Here is a 16839-nt window from a genome sequence, read left to right as displayed (position 1 = left end):
CCTCTGTCTCCATGCAGCTTTCATCCCTTGTGCCAGTCCCCACCTCCTCCTTCCCACATGGCGCTGACATCTGGTCCAGTGGCCCCCTCTGCCAGGAAGCCCATGGTCACGGCAGTTAGGAACAGGGTTGTACATGGAGAGGACTCAAATTCCAACAAGAGCAGGCAGAGGGATTGGGGTCTGCAGCATGCTGGAGCAGAACAGTCTTTGGGGTCAGCTGCTGGATAGGTGCAGGGCAATGTGATTTGTCCAGAGGCAGCGTGTCACAAGGTTAGAGTAAGTGACTGGAGGTTAGGACTCCTGGGTTCTATTCCCAGCCCTGGGAAAGAGCCTTGTCTAGGGAGTAGAGCAGGAACCTAGGTTCAATTTCCAAGCTCTAGGAAGGAAGCGTGTCTAGTGGCTTTAGCCAAAGGCTGGGATTCAGAACCCCTATTTCCTGACCTGCATGTAAAGCCCAGTTTCTACAATGGCCAGAGCCTTGGATACGACGGCAATTCCCTCTCCAGCACTGGTTCTCTACCTGAGGTCCCGGGCCCACTGGCGAGCCACAGAGCCTTTCTTGGTAGAATTAAACAGAGAGGAGGGGGTCCCCGAAAGGCAGTCTCTTCTGTGAAGAGGTCCACAGAATAATGGAGCAGGAGGAGCACTGCTCCATGGAATAAACAGACACAGCCCTCAGGAAGCATGATCCAGGGCCTGGCGTGGCAAGGTCCCAGGCCGTACCGTAACAGAGCCATGCACAGGCTCCCTGATTAGCACCACACCCCAGTCTTTCACCGACTCCCCCCCTGCCCCTTTCCGGAGCCAACTGGCTGCAGAATGTGGCCACCAGCAGCAAAAGCGGCCTCTGAGATACACATCCCTTTGCATCAGCCCTGCTCCTACAGGACCTGCTCTCCCATCAGCCCCTGGACAATGGAGCTGGTTGATCTAGTTCACCCTGGCTCAAGAGGAAAATGGCAAGTGACCCCGCCGCATCCTGGAATAACAATGCAAATAGCTTCTTTTAAATGCTATGGGATTACAGAGTGAGGGGCCGAGCTGAACAGATGGGGCACAGGCTAAAGCCGCCAGCCACATGGCTGCTCCAGAGCTACCTGGCCTGGTTCCTTAGCGCTCAGCCCAGTGAGACAGAGGAGGGCTCTGATGCTTGGCTTGCACTCTGAATGGCTGAGGAGGAGGAGGCTAGATAATGCTGAGCTTGAGCCTCTTAGGCCCTGCAGGGATTTTCTCCCAGCTCAGCCAGGCTGGCTGCTGGTCAGTCCATGGGCATCTGTCGACCACGTGGCCACCAAGCCCTGGGATGGAGGGGGTGGGGGAAGGGCCACGAGCTTTGAGAGTCACAGGTCTTAAAGCACCATGGCACTAAAGCACATCCAGACCTGGGAGAGCACTGGCTGTGCCTTCGCCCCAAGAGGCAGGAGCTGGGAGGCCCCCATCAGCTTCTGGGGGAGGTTGTCCACAGCGTTCTTGCTGGCCAAGGACTGAATGGGCCATGGAGATTAAATGCCTTTTCCCACCACTAGAGGGTGCAGTCAAGAACAAGGGCAAACGGGGGCTACCCCTGCACTGGGATCGCTAGCAGACTGCCCATCCAGCACCTTTGGCCCATGTGACTGTCCTCATCACTATCGGAGAAGAGCAGCTGCTCCCCCAGACAGCGTGGTTCCCAGAGCTACTGTGTAGGCAGTCAGGGCAAGCCTGGCTGGAAGGGCCAGGCACCTCCAACGCTCAGCAAGTAATACTTCTGGTATCCCAGCAGTGCCCAGCAACCCTGATCGGGGATCAGGCCTGGGGGGTGCTGCACAGACGAGCTCCGATGTAGAGCTGAGCAAAGATGGACTTGGGAGTTTGTTGGGGGGTAACCCTCCATTAAGGGTCCAACCCCAACCTCCCATTCCATTCTGAGCCTTTTTAAATGATTTTGGATTTTTTAAAAATAAAGGCAAGGCAGAGAAAGGTGCTACCCCTTTAAGGCTGCACAGAGGGAAGCGGGTGAGACGGGCACAGGGCTGGCAGACTTGGTTACAGCCCTGGTGTGAGTTGGCCTGAGCTGTGGCCTCTTCTGCCCAGGATGAACTTGGCGCATGTCTCGTCTCTCTGCCCAGCACCTATGGCTGCGGTGTCATGAGGCACCTGCATCCAGCCTTGCAAGCAGCAATCCTATTGCCATGGTCTTGGCCTTGCTGTCTGCAGCACTGCCAGGAGAACTGGACCTGCAGATCCCAGGGGTTAAAATGCCTCTGGAGCCAGTTCCTGGGGGTGGCCCAGATCTGCTGGCTGATACAGAGAAGGATAGGCCTGTGCCCCCACAACCCCCTTTCAGAACACCCCCGCCCCAGTGCAAAAGTGGGGAGGACTCCTTGCACCCCCAGTGCTCTGTGTAGCCCAGGGCGGTGGCATGTGCTGGTGCATTTAGATTCAGACGGGGGCCTGGCACACAGAGCTCTGGCCCTCCCCACGTGGGAGCTGGCAGGGGCATGGCTACCCCTCTGGAGCTGTTGTTGCTCCTGTATATTGCACTTACATTCTGCTCTCTGTGTTGTTGTGAGCCCTGTCCCTTGTGTTCCAGCATCCAACAGCCACTCCAATTACCAGGGGAGCATTTCTAGGCTCTCCTCCCTGGAGTGTCGTGTTCCTGGCACAGCGCGTCCTGTGAGCTTGCAGCAAGGATGGAGAGCTTCGTCCGACACTGCATGTTCTCCACGCCCTGCCTTTCTCCTCCATTACTCAACTCCAGCCTTCCCCTCCCCGCAAGTTCTAGACTCTGCATCGTCCCTCTGCGTACTAGACTCCAGCCTCCCCTCCCTGCAGGTTCTAGACTCTGCATCATCCCTCTGCGTACTCGACTCCAGACTTCCCCTCCCTGCAGGTTCTAGACTCTGCATCGTCCCTCTGCGTACTCGACTCCAGACTTCCCCTCCCTGCAGGTTCTAAACTCCCCACCCATCCCTCCCTTCTCGTCCTCTGCTCCCTGCCCAAGCCTTCCTCCACATCTGTGGCTCCCAGCAGGTGGCATGTGTTCCCCACAGTGCATTGATGCTAGAGCGCGGCACAGAGCCTCGCTTGCATCGCAAGGCCTAGTCCTTAGAGTGTGAGCTGTTTGGGGCCTGGACTCATATGGATACAGCACCTAGCACAATGGAGCCCATGCAGGCTTAATGGGCTTCTAGCATACAAATAACAATACCAAGGTTGTCCCAGAGCACAGACACACTGGCCTGTCCCAGCATTTGTTAGTCCGCCAGCCCCCCACATCCCTCACTGCCCCACAGCCACAGCCCCATTGTGTGCAGTGCTAGGGTCTTCATGGCCAACCGGCTCCGGAACGGAAGCTGCATGCTGGGATATGACAGCGCAGCTGGAGGGCACGTGCCACAAGCACTACACGATAGGGTACCCTGATCCCTTGACATATTCTGCTCTGAGATGTGTGCCTGCAGCCAAGATGCCAGCTCATCATGGGCAGGGTCAGAGAGTGTCCCTCACACTAGTCTGCCTGGTCTGTGCCAGGCTAATTCTCCTTGCAGCGCAGCCTGGAAAACAGTCCAGTGGGCAGCTGGCAAACCACTGCTGGGGAAGGAAACTGGCACCTGTGCAATGGGGCATCTAAGACACAGCTGGGCCACCAGGGAATGGTGCAAGCGGCACAGAGGCTGAGATGAGTGACTGTAAGACACTTAATAGCTGCCCCTCAGAGGCCACCAATTGCACAGGTGACTTCCAAACTCCAGGGAGGCTCCAGGCATCCTCAACACTATAGAAGACAAGGCGGCGCTAGGAGATCGCAGTGCCAAGGGCACGCTGCTCACCCCCAGGGGCACTCAAAAGACACAAGTGGGGAGAAAAGCAGCCGGACATTGCAGAGGAAGCAACAGCAAACAGGTATGTGGCTAAGCTGGCAGAGACATGCCCACATTGCAACAACTCCAACTCCCACACATGATGTGAAGGGACAGAGACAAGCAGCCATCAGGAAAGGTCTCCAAATAGAGGGATGGAGCGGACAGACCAGGAGAAGCCTCGGGCAGCCTCTGTCCTAGTCACATCCCAGGGAGGGGGTGGCCATAGGCAGAAGCTCTCTCTCCAATCCACTCTGAAAGTGCAGTGGCACCATAACAGGCCTGCCTTCCTCCTGGGGCATCACGGGAAGCCCTGCTGAGGGCAATGGGGAGGGATAGCTCAGTGGTTTGAGCATTGGCCTGCTAAACCCAGGGTTGTGAGTTCAATCCTTGAGGGGGCCACTTAGGGATCTAGGGCAAAAATCAGTGCTTGATCCTGCTAGTGAAGGCAGAGGACTGGACTCAATGACCTTTCAAGGTCCCTTCCAGTTCTAGGAGATAGTTATATCTCCAATTATTATTAGGAGCATCAAACTGAGCAGTGAGATTAAAAAGTGGGGGCAGCAAAAGACAAGGCATTGGAGGAGCTGCATGAGGGCAAATGCTAAAGGCAGCCCCTCAAACTAACAGTGGCCAGAGTCAACATGGCAGGTGGGCCCCAAGCATAGTTCAGACAGGGACCCTGTTGCAGAGCCAAGGCTAGCACAGCAGGGTTCCATGCCCCCCGCTAGCAGCAAGGCAGTGGGCACAGTGTGGAGGCAGTCACTAACATGGTTAAATCCTTGCCCTATTAGAGTCAACAGCAGTTTTGCCATTGAAGTAAGTGGGGCCAGCTCACCCCATTTTCTCCCTGCTCAGGGCACTTGCCAAACTGCATTTGAAACACAAACCCTGCAAAAACCAGCCACCAGCAATCAAATTATGGAGCCAACTCTACACGACAGCAGGGATCACATCTGGTCAGTACCCAGCACATCCAGCTGAGTATTACCAGTACCCGTGCAAACCACAGGGAGATCACTTTCCAAATCACTCCACCCAAGTATAGGGCAGCCCATTGCCTGTCATCATTCCTTTGCCCAATGACAGAAACCCAATGGGCCAGATCCTCAACTGATGTGAATCCATGGGGCCTTCAGCAGTAACGGTGCCCACATTGGAGCCCTGTCTCCTCCTGGTCCTGGCCCTTCTTCCGCACCATCCTCTTCACTGGAAGGTGACAACTCATTGCTGCCCACCATTAGCTGAGCACTGGAGGCAGAGACACTGTGCAGCATCCATGCTCCTTGAGCCCCAGACCGGGGGAAGATGGTGGTGGTCCCCTGCTATAATGCAGGAAGTGAGAGCCCATCTTCACAGCCCCTGTGCTGTCTCCATCCCAGCCAGGGCTCGTCTGAGCCTCATTACATCATTGTTCTGCCTCAGGCTGGGGAGACCAAATGTTTAGGCTATGTAGCTGGGTAGGGCCCAACCACCATCTCTGGCAGAGGCTGAAATACAATCGCGTTGCAAAGAAACATGGCAGAGAGCCACATTAAAATGCAAAAGCAAGAGCCAATAGCAGTGCCTACAAATCTGGGAAATATTGGCCCACTGGGACATTACCCCTAGCCTGGCCCTTCACACAGAAAACTCAACCAAAGCCACGACTGCCACCTCTCTGCAAGAAGCGCCCATTTTGTGAGGACTGCATCCAAGCACACGCTGCCTGCCATGACCCCAGCAGATCGGGGGCACACGTGCAGAACCATCCCACCATGGCAGGACCATACACATTGGAAAGGCAGCACCTGGACAGGCTGAAAATCCCCAACTGAACCATGCAGGAACTCCTACAAGCCCTGCCCGATCCCTAGCCCTGCTGCACCAGTGAGTGGATTAGTGGAAGAAATAGGGCCTATTTTGTGACTTCACTGCATCTCCTGTATTGCCAGCAAGCTAATGCGACAGCCAGGAAACCAGAAATGTTCAGCAGAGCCATGCGGCAGCCTGGGAGCAGCTGCTGTCTGGAAGGCACAACGAGATCAGCTCTCGGGGAGACGTGTCTGCACCAGCCACTAAGTGATCATGCCACATGACAGCCAGGCTCTGACGGGCAGGTATTTAGGCTCCTAACTCCCTTTGTGGCAATGAAAGTTAGGCACCTAAATACCTTTGTGGAACTGGGCCTGGGGCGGGGGCGGGGCTGCAGAGCCATATGGTTACAGTGGTGGGTTACATCTCATGACAGGCTCATGTCATCTTGGGGCCCTTTCCAGTCTGCACTGCAAGCTTTCAAGAGCTACAGCAATGCCGTTTCCTATTGTCACCAGGTGTCTAGTGTGAAGGGGGAGGCTCCGGGATCTGAGCTGCGCCTGGGCATCAAAGCCCTCTTCCTTTGCAAGCGATGGGTGGCCAGAGAATTGCCAAGCACCCCCGTAGGATCTAACCCCCCAAGCCCCACGAACACTGCTTTGATTCTATGGACCACGGGATCCACTCCATGCCTTGGCGACCTATCCAGCACAGCCTGGTGAACGGCCACTGGGTCCTGTCACACATGCCAGACCTGGCCAGTAGCAGCCTGCATGGAACCTCCATAACAGAGATACAGTGCCCTCTAGGCCTGTGCAGTGCAGGATGCAATCCAGCCCCTCTCCTACTCAAGGCCATCATCCCTAGAATTCCCCTCCACCTGGGTTAGCAACAGCAAGCACCCGAGGGTAGATGGTTGGGTGGCACACTAGTCACTTGCTCTGTGACAGGCAGTGAGGAGGGGAGAGTGCGATGGGAAGGGACGAGCCTGCCCTGTGCCAGGGACCCAGTGCCTGGGCCGCTGGAGGTGTCCTTGACGCTGGGCCGGCCGCACCGGCCGCTTGGTTACCAGGAAGAATGCAATTACAAAGGGCGAGCATATGCCAGAGGAGGGGGGTCAGTGGGGGTGGGGGATGGAATGTCCCTGTCCTTGGCAGATGGCCTTACCCAGTATGCATTGTTCCTTTTAGTGTCTCCTTTATCCGCTGTAATTGGATCCTAGAGGGAGGGATGGAGGCTGGGCAGGATGGGGCGGGGGGGGGGGGAATATTCCCGAGCCTTTGGCCTGTGCCTCGCCTGTCAAGCATTTCATTGTTCTTGGCTGATGTCACTCCCAGTTGTTACCAGCGCCTCTTCGGGTGACAATGTGGGACTAAGAGGCGCAGCCAGCCCGGGGACCAACAGAAAAGGTAAGCGAACGGGGGAGATCTGTAACTCGGGGGGTGCCGGCACAGCAGAGAGGGAGCCCCGGTGGTGGCACCGCAGCAGAGGCAGGGTGCACAGTGTTACTGATTGAGATCGCGAGGGAGCTATACAGTCTGCCTGGGGTTGGGGTGAAACAGTGACTGGGCAATGTAACGGGGGGTGAGGGGAGGATATGCCAGCCCCAACACCTGCTCCGTGGGGTGAACATGAGGTGACTTTGCTGTGCATGCCCCATGGCTCGCTGAGTGGGACACAATGTTCCAGCCCCATCCCAGGCTGCTCTGTGACGCGGGGGCTCGAGGGGAGAAAGAGCTAAAGGTTTCCTCCTCTCGGAGCCATGTGTTTCCCTGGCAAGGAGCTCCAAAGCCACCTCTGGGGGCTGGAAGCTGCTCCCCAAAACCAGTCAGAAGGGTCTGATGATGCCTCCAAGTTACCTCCCCGCCCTGTCTTAGTTGGAGCCGAGAGGTCCCAGAGGCCAGGAAGCATATAAGGTGCCAGACGGCCAGTCCTCGGTCCAAGTGGCAGGTACCAGCGCCCGGGGGCACTTGTAGAAGACTCACATTCCGGGAAGCGACAGGGTCTCCAGAGGACCTTTGTCTCTCAGCACAGATTTGTTCCCATCGCCAGGGGCTGCACAGGGCTCAGCAAGGGGATTATTTTAGTGTCCAAGCAAGGAAGGGGCTGGCAGCGCTGGCTGCAGCCAGACACAGCACTTCAGGCATTCGGAAAGCTTCCCACTCACACAGCTCTGCCAGTGCTCCTCAGTCCTGACCCACTACCCCTGCTACTCCTTTCCCAGCACTTCACTCCAGCTCAGCGGGGCCCATGCTCCACTCTGCTGCTCAGACCTGCACCCAGCTCCTGCTAGTGGGCCACAGGCCCGGCCCTGCAATCTCATTCCAGCTCTAGGTCCCCCCTACCCAGCTCAGCTGGTGCCTCTCAGTCCTGTCTTGACCTCACCATCCAGTGGCCCTAAATCTGACCTCACTGCATCTCTTGTTCCTCTGGGCCTGAGCCCCCCTACAGCTCTGCCAGTGCCCCTCATTCCTATTTCCTGCCACCCGCTGGTGCCCCTAAGCTAAGATCACCACTGTGTTGAATCAATGAAGACAGAGATCCAGGGGAGTCAGCGATGAGGCCGTCCAATTCATTCCACTGGTGACCCATCCCTGGCCTCCTGTGGGGAAGCCCGCATGCGCCACCTGCCACCCCACAGCTGCAGATTGCTTTCATTCTTCCAACCCCGCTCTGTCCTTTGTTCCATTACCCACCCAAATGCCATGCACCGCCGGGCATTGCTGGGCACCTTGCTCGCAGAGACCCAAGCACTACTCACATGACATAAAAATAATAACATTGTGCATAGCACTGGGCACTGTTCCAGGCAGCCTGAGGTGCCATATCTGGCAGGGCACTCCTACCTACAGCTGGGCCCCCCAAAAATTCCCACCTATATAAAACTCCCTCTGGATGAGCCACAGAGCCATATTATGGTGCATCTCCATAGAAGTCAATGGGGTGAACGTGGCCCATGTGTCCCTTTGGCTGGCACAAAGGGAGGGGTGTAGAGGCAGAGAGTAGCCCTTGAGCCCCTCCATTTCCCAGGTGAGATTTCCTATTGAGCAAGATGAGCCACCGCTAGATCAGCCTGCTTAGACTGGTTTGCCCAGCTGTGCGTGAGAAGGGTTAATAAGGACCACCAAAGGTTGATGCCACATTCTTTGGGGGGGGAGCTGTATCTTGGGAACCCCAAGCTCAAAGGCCCTCAAATTTGGACCACTGACCCTACCCCACATCTCCATGAGGCACATTGATTTTCAGGACAATCTGAGTCAGCATGAGGATTTAAGAAAACTTAGAAAAAAATCAGCTGGTAAACAGTAAGCGAGTCTTAACCTTAAGTAGAGCGGTGCTACCACTCCACTCTCATATTATCAGCCAAAGGGGTGTGTAAGGGGAGGGGTCCCAGAGATGGTAGAGACAGAATGTCACTGCCATCAGCTAAGCTTTGAATGAGACAGGTGCATCTCAAGCCGTGACTTCATCCTTTCCCTGCAATGGACATGACAAACTGGGGAAATCTCTGGCAGGTTTCACCCTCTTTTCCACATTTCTGCTCTATATGAGTCTTCCAGGACCAGACCTCCCCTCCACAGCTAGAATCCAGATCCTGCAGAGAACTCCCTACCCCTTAACCTCAAGACAAGAACTTTCCAAGGGGCACCTCCCACCATGTGACATCTTCCCATCTCCCCATCAGCTCCAATGGGATGCTCCATGGCCATTCCCCTCAGCACCAGTGGAACATTCCTCCCTATCCCCTTTCCAGGTGTTGGGGACACTCTCAAGACCCCCTCCCCACCTCACCAAAGGACTCTCCTCCCCAGCAGACTCTCTCAGCCCTGAGCTGCCCAAGGGTTTCTAATTCCCCTCTGGCCACAATCATTTGCCCCTTTGTCCTTTGAAAGCCTCACATCCTCCAGCCTGCCTTGTTCATGTCAGAAGGGAAGCAGGGACCAACCTTCAGAGTATCTGTAAAGTGATCCTGCGAATGACCCTCCTACTCCTCACCAGGCCAGGAACACAAGGGGAATTGTTCTCTGCCCCAGGACGAGAGCACCCTCCTTCCTGGGAAAGCTGGGGGCGGGATGGGAAGGGCCAAAGAGGAAGCTACCCACACGCACAAACTTTCATTGCAGCTGGGGAGCTCTGTGTGCTGGAGAATGTTGGGGTTCAGAGAGGGTTAGGGGCACAGAGACTTGGTGTTCTATATACACTGCATAGCCATCAAGGACTTCCCCCATCGGCATTTCCTGGTGGCAACTGTGAGATTAGAACTCAGAGCCTCAGAACAAAATGCACACACAGAAAGCCCCTGTACCCAGATGGCCAGTGACTGGTCTGATTTCTCTATGCTGACTATTAGGACACCAATTATCCCAGTTCAGTTTAGGAGTGCACAAAACGTAAGGATTAAAACCCAATGATCTAGTGATCTGAGCATAGGACAGGGGGCCAGTGGCTCCTGAGTTCTAATCTTGGTTCTGCCACTGTTGCCTTGGGCCTGCAATGTTGTCTATCAGTGCCTCAGTTTCCCCATCTAATGTAGGGACAATAGTGACCTATCCTTGGGGAAGCCAGAGGATTGTAAAGCACTTTGCAGGGAAAGGCGGCTCATTGTCATCCCTGCTACCCCAGACTGATGTGCTTGGAGCGGCGGGTCATTATACCTGGTCCTGCCTGGGCTGCCAGGGCCCTAGGTGGAAGGGGAGGGGTTGACTCAAGAGAGGCAGAAGGGACATCCAATCAAACAACAGAATGCCACAAGGTCCAGTGTATGCCTAGCACAGTAGCGCACGCTAAGCGCACACAGAGAGCTGTTTCTCCAGCTCGCCTTTGGGCTCCTCCTCCTCCTAATGGGAAGAATGTGCTGGGCTCAGCTGACTCCCACTGGATCTAATGGCAACCTGCTGGCGATCCTTAGCAAACTAGGCTGGTGCCCTCTGCAGTGGCTCTGTGGTGTGCTGGGAAGGGCAGGACAGAGTTGCGGGGAGTCAAAGGATATTTTAGAAATACTGGGACTGTCAAGCCAGGTCACCCCTGTTTTGCTACAGTGCCCCCCAGGTCCTAACCCTTTAGTGAAGGGGTGGGGCGGAGGCGGGAGAGGGCTGGATCTCTCACAAAAGCTTCCTTTCTCCACAGTGTAGATTAGTCATTGCCATTCAGTACGCAGGAGCAAAGACAAACAGCAAACAAAGGCAGATGTGAGCGGATAGTCTAGCATAGAAAACAAGCTGAACAAGACGCGGGTGGGGGAACGTAAAATCTCTCAGCCCTGCCTGTGCCATAAAGAAGCCAGGAGGGGCATGCTCCCCTCCTGCCGGCTAACCGAGCTGCCCTTATGGAAAAGACAAGGGCCATATTTCAGACACAGGGGCCCAAGCACCGTGGCTTGCATGCAATAACGTCCTGACAGCTGACCCACATGGCAGGAATAGTCACGCTGTGTTCACCCTCGAGCTCAGGGCACTTTGCAAACCTCACGAGGTTAACTCTCCTAAGGTCTACACTGCAGACCTACATCGGTCTAACTGCGTTGCTGAGGGGTGTGAACAATCCACCCCCTAAGCGAAACAGTTATACCAACATTACCCCGGGAGCAGCCTCTCCTGCCACCATAGCTACTGCCTCTTGGGAAGGTGGATTAATTACACCAATGGGAGATGCTTTCCCAAAGCATCACAGCTGTAGCACCGTACATGAAAACAAGCCCTGAGGGAGGGGAGCAGCACTGTCTAAGGTGCTCCTCTGGCTCTTGTTACCATAACACAGGAACACCTAACAGCCTCTAACATATTCATACTCAGCAGGGCAGGGAAGTACTACCACCTTCATTTCACAGATGGGGAAACTGAGGCACTGAGCATCTATGTGACTTGCCCAAGGTGTCACAAAGCAGGGAATTGAACCCAGGTTTCCTTAGTCACAGGCTAGCACCTAACCACTGGGCCATCCATAACACTTGTATTACAGATGGGGAAACTGAGGCACAAAGCCTTGTCCTTAGCTGCACAACACATCAGTAGCAAATCCAGTCACCTGACCCCTCCGTCCACCCCTTCTTCCTTGCCACAGGAGCAGGGGGATAAGGCCAGAGATGCTCTTCTCCTGGGCAGCCAATCGTACTGTCACTCGACCCAATCATCTTGGTCAATATGCCACGTCTGTGGGGGACCCAAACTGACTGTCTTGGCAGGCCTGGAGCTGGCACAGCTCTCTGCAGAGAGCCACAGCCCCTGCCCTAGAAATATCCTAGAGCTCAGGATCAGGCAGGAAGGATGTTAAAAATAAAACACTTCTCAATGCCCCTGGGTGCAGTAGGCTTGGAACCCTGTGTCCAGCCCACCCCTCCTGCTTCAGGTCTAGCCAGCTGCTGCTGCCAGCAGACCCCCAACTCCAGCTCACTGGGGGAGCTGAGGGGCTCCCCGGCCTGAGAGCTGTAGGGAGTCGGAACTGCATTAGAGGCTCATCGCATCATTAGCAGATCCGCTCTGTTCCTGTCCCTCAGCAGCAGAGCCAGTTCCCCAGGGCTTTGGGGTATGCGAGCAGAGGTCTGCCTCTCTCTCCAGCTGGAACATACAAGCCCCAAGGGAAGCTGCTGGCTCCCGGCTGTCCTGCTGATAATAAGCTGGGCACTTTGATCAGGGCTCCAAGCTCCATGGGCCAGGCACAGAGAGTTGCCCTGCCAATGGATCAGGCAGCAACAAGAGGCGTGGGCTGCTGATCCTTTTCATCCCATGACCTACTCTGTCATGCCATCTGCTCCTGACCCAGGGTGCCAGTCACAACCACTATCTGCAGCGGCAAACACCAATTCCCCATCCCTGGGGAGCTGGGCACCCACCAGAACAGGGGGATTACCTCTCCCCTCCCATCTAGGAGGCAGGAATGACTCTGCAAAGCGCAGTGCTGCAGACAAAATCAAGGGTTGCCCACTGGCTTACTTTAGCCAGCCTGAAGCAGATCAAGCGAGGAGGGAGGGATCACCTCTGTAGGGGTGCTTACATGCAGGGGTTTACCCAGATCATCCACTCTGCAGAGAGGCAAGAACTCCCACAAAGCCTATGGACAGGAGCCATGAGAGGGGTGGGGGTCCCCCAGCAGGGACCACCCCTTGGGATCAGATGATGTATCTCACCACTGATTTCCTGATGGGCTTCTGAGAAGAGTGCATGCAAAGTTGCTCCCTTGGGGGCACCTGCCCAGCTGCACAGCTAGGAATTAGCTTCCATATCTAGGGGAGACGGGGGACATCTGGCCAGGGCTTTCCTGGACTATTGCAAGTTGGGAGGGGGAGGCAGGTGCAGTGTGGCCAGGGCAGCCCCATATGCTGCTGGCTTCTGCAGGGGCTGCCATTGCTGATCCCTCTTTGGTCTCACTGCACCAGTGTTTTATCTTGTACCTGTATTTCGCCCACCCCTTACATGGCCCAGCAGACCCCTATCACGTTATTTCAGCCCCACAGACATCTCCTGGACCATGGAAAACCCGTGTTCCTTTACGAACACTAGCCTGTGAGTGCATTGTCAGTGCCTGTGCACAGGGGAACTCAGCAGCCAGCCCATGCCTGCAGCACTGCCACACCCGCTCAGCAGTGCCTGCTGGGGTGTGCACTTACGCTGGCATCCACTGCCTTCCTGGGCACAGCTGGCACTGAACTGTGGCACATGCAGCTGCTCCTACCCCCTAACCCCCCCACCCACGCACATGCACATGCACACACTTCCTGCAGGTCCTGAGGTCTCCTAGGCTCCCACTGATCTCTTTGAACCCTGGTTGGCTCTAGGGGGGTGGAATGGCTGTAGACACAATTCAGGAAAGCAAGATGACCTCACTCTCTTCAGCAGCCACGCCAACCAACCCTGGACTGCCTGGGGCTCTGTAATGGGGGAGCTGTTCAGAACCGCTAGGCCCTGGCAGGAATGCATTGTGGGGGCTTGGCTCTCGGTTGCTGTACGTCAGCCTCGCCCCATCGAAGTTGGTGCAGCTCCACTGAGAATCCGGCCCCTGGAGTGCTGCCCAGGAAGGGAGCTGAAGGAGAGCCCCCTTTAGCACCCCACACGATCACTGCTGCATGCAAGAGGCCTGTCCCCTCTCCTAGCCTGCATTATCCTCCTCTACAACCAAGCCTGGCACGCCAGCTCAAGCTGGAGTCCAAATAAGCCCCCCCACCCGCCGAGACCCTTTGATGGGATAGTTGCCGCCTGGGACAACTGGTCGAGATCAGAGGAGCGGATTGACCATGTCTGCATTTACACAGCTGTTGCCTTCTTGCTGGGTAAACCAGCATTTTGTGCCTGCTTTTCTTTAGGATTCACAGAAGGGAATCCAGGGGCTTAACTATTTTGACCCTGGATATTAAGCCACCCAAAGGCCTCTCCCCCCCGAGTACAGCCGTGTCAGGGTGGTTCAGAGCAGCGGGACCCAGGTGGGGGCTGGATCAAGCACCCCAGCTCGCATGTGGGTTTGCATTCCATGGATGCTTCTCCTGAACTTGGCGAGGACATCACAGATTATTGGCAGCGGTGGTGTTGAGCACCGGGGAAGGGGTAGGGGGCCCTTTAAAGGTTGCACAGAGGGCAATGTGGGCTTACACGTGGGTGCAGGGGACAAACATGCACACGGAAGCCCAGGGATGGGCCCTTGAAGAAAAGCCGGCCTTTTGGAGAATCAGTCTCCCCAGAAGGGAGACCAGAACAGGAGGGTAAGCTGGCTACAGGGACAGATCTGTCATATACAAAGGCAAAGCAAAATATAGCAGTCCAGAGACTAGGGGCCCTCTGACCCACAATCAATGGGCAGCACGGGAGAAAAAGTGGGAGGTGCTCTAACTGCCCCACCCACAAGTCCAAGTCCCATCCGTAAAACCAAGATAGAGTCATGAACTTCAATCTTGCCCACAAGCTAAAACCCAAGACAACCCCACACTCTCAGCCCCATCCACTCACCCAAACCTCACTATTACAAGCCACGTCTACAATTCCAAACCCCACCCACAAGCCAGAACCCTGCCCAGAATCCCACACCCTACCAGTCCCAAAACATGCCCATACTCCCAAACCCCACCTACAATCTAGCACCAGATGCTTCTGGCCCAATGATCAACAGGAACAGTTCACCGTATACATGCGCACGGTTGTTGTAATAGTTCCCGACTAACTTCTCACTGGGAAGGGCAGCACAGAACTTGGGTGCAAGGCTGGCTGGCTGCAAACAGCCTCAGGTCACATTTGGGAAGCCCCGGCCAGTACAGTCCTTCTGACCCTGGATATGCAAACATCTCCCCAAGGAAAGGCAAGATTAGCTGGCTTCCTTTAACAAGGCCAGGGCTGTGTGTTGCTCAGCTGTATTTATTACAGACATTTCAATAGCACCCATCACCTTACTGTCTGGGCACTTTTAACATTTAACTCTTTAAATGACAAACAACATTTCCCAAATATAAGGAGCAAAGCCCCACATTGATCTTGCAACTTTTATCAGGTAAAGACTTTGCCATCAGCCTGAATGCAAGGGGTGTGGGCGGGAGCTGGTGCTAACAGAAACCTAGGCATGGTTCCAGCACTCACTGGACACAGGGAGCTGGATTAGGGCCAGGTCCTAGGTATCTAGGCCTGGCACTCTGGGAAAGCCCAGAACAGCAAGAAACCCAGGGCCTGTTCAGGGAGAGGTGGAAGGGGAAGATCAAAGAGCCTGAGGAGGAAAAGAAAGAAGAATCCATTTGAACAGGGGCAGGGAGCAAGAGCTCAGAGCCCTGGGAGTGTGTGTCTGAGGAGAAGGGGAATGTGGGAGGGGGAACTGATGTGTTCTGGGAAATCCACAGTTTTGATGGATCCAGCTCTACTTGGTTTTTAACCACCCCTGTCTCTGCCACTGTGCTGCCTTCATCCAGTAACATGCCACTGACATCAGCACAGCGGACATCCAGCAGCACAGCTGGTGAGTGCTGCTTTTCTATGCCAGAAACGTAGGTGGGTGCCACCCCAATGCTCCTCACCCAGGGGGAGTAACACCTGCAGACCACTGGGGAGCGCCCCAGCACGGCATTCCCCCAGCACGTACCCAGAGCACTGAGCTGCACCACACACCACTGCCTCTGGGCAGGACCGGCGCTAGGGGTTTTAGTGCCCTAGGAGCACGGCAATTTTGCCACCCCGCGCCCTGGTCCCGCGGCTCCAGTGGAGCTGCCGCAGTGGTGCCTGCGGCAGCTCCACCAGAGCCACGGACCAGCGGACTCTCCGCAGGCACGACTGCGGCAGCTCCACCGGAGCCACCTGCAGCCCCCTCCGGCAAAATGCCGCCCATCAATAATCCTGGCGCCCTAGAAGATTGCCTAGGCCGCCTAAATGGAAGCACCGGCCCTGCCGCTGGGATGCATCTTGCATTGCTGTACTAGTTAACAACCAAGTAAATAAGGACAAATAAATCAGTGGCTTTTCCACTGGCCTGCTGAGTGACCCTGGTCACCTCTCTGCCCTGTGCCTCAGTTTCACCATCTGTAAAATGGGCATAATGATAATGACCACCCCCCCCTTGGTGAAGCGCTTGGAGATCTACTGATGGAAAGAGCTGTATAAGAGTGAGGCATCATCATCAGGGGAGGGCCAGAACTAGGCACCTTCACACAGATGGCAATGTCCTCGAGATAAAAAGTATGATGTACTGTGGGCCAGGGCCCAAGTGTGTTAGCTGGTCATTGAGCCCTGGGAAAGGCCAATCCTCATTATGTTTGTTACCTTGCTGCTCTGAAGAGTAGAGATGGCCGAGCACAGGGAGGGCAAGGGTTAGGGGTGGATTGGTAGGACATGGGGCAGTCACCCAGGTTCTAGTGAAGGTACCAATGCAGAGGCTAAAGGGCAGATTGTGCCTCCCCCTATTCAGGGACTTAATGGGGACACTGGTATGAGCTAGGGCAGCCCTCAAGATTGTGCCTCTGGATCAATGGGGCTTTGCAGAGCATAGGACGGCTGGGGTGCTGGTCTAACCTTTACTACCCTTTCCTCTCCTGGCCTGTCCCTTGCCTCTGCTCTGTGCACGTCTTGTGCCAAGGCTGTTGCAGAAGAGATGGAGAACTGGCACAGCCAGCTGTGCACTGGGTGGAGGAGCGTCCCACGCTGGCGGTACTCTTTACGGAGCTGGCACAAGGAGCTGTGTGGCAGCTCACAGCATCTAAAGTAAATCTGCACTCAGGCCCTCCAGCTGCAACAGACCCTGCTTC

General features: G+C 55.5%; 1 protein-coding gene across 3 annotated transcripts in view; it reads left to right on the top strand.

Moving 5' to 3' along the window:
• Positions 1-3566: 3566 nt before the first annotated feature.
• Positions 3567-16839, top strand: part of PCBP4 (poly(rC) binding protein 4) — a 36320-nt gene continuing 23047 nt past the window's right edge. For 2 of the 3 annotated variants that reach the window (XM_050958723.1, XM_050958719.1), the window contains exon 1: positions 6918-7045. The gene's annotated coding sequence lies outside the window, so the exon portion shown is untranslated. Of the gene's footprint in view, positions 3886-6917; positions 7046-16839 lie in introns of those variants that run through there. The other variant, XM_050958721.1, reaches the window with a different exon arrangement.

The sequence above is a fragment of the Gopherus flavomarginatus genome, chromosome 6 (assembly GCF_025201925.1).
Source record: "Gopherus flavomarginatus isolate rGopFla2 chromosome 6, rGopFla2.mat.asm, whole genome shotgun sequence".
Taxonomy (NCBI): domain Eukaryota; kingdom Metazoa; phylum Chordata; order Testudines; family Testudinidae; genus Gopherus; species Gopherus flavomarginatus.
Note: the sequence above shows the minus strand (reverse complement) of the source record. Positions and strands in the feature narration are given on the sequence as shown.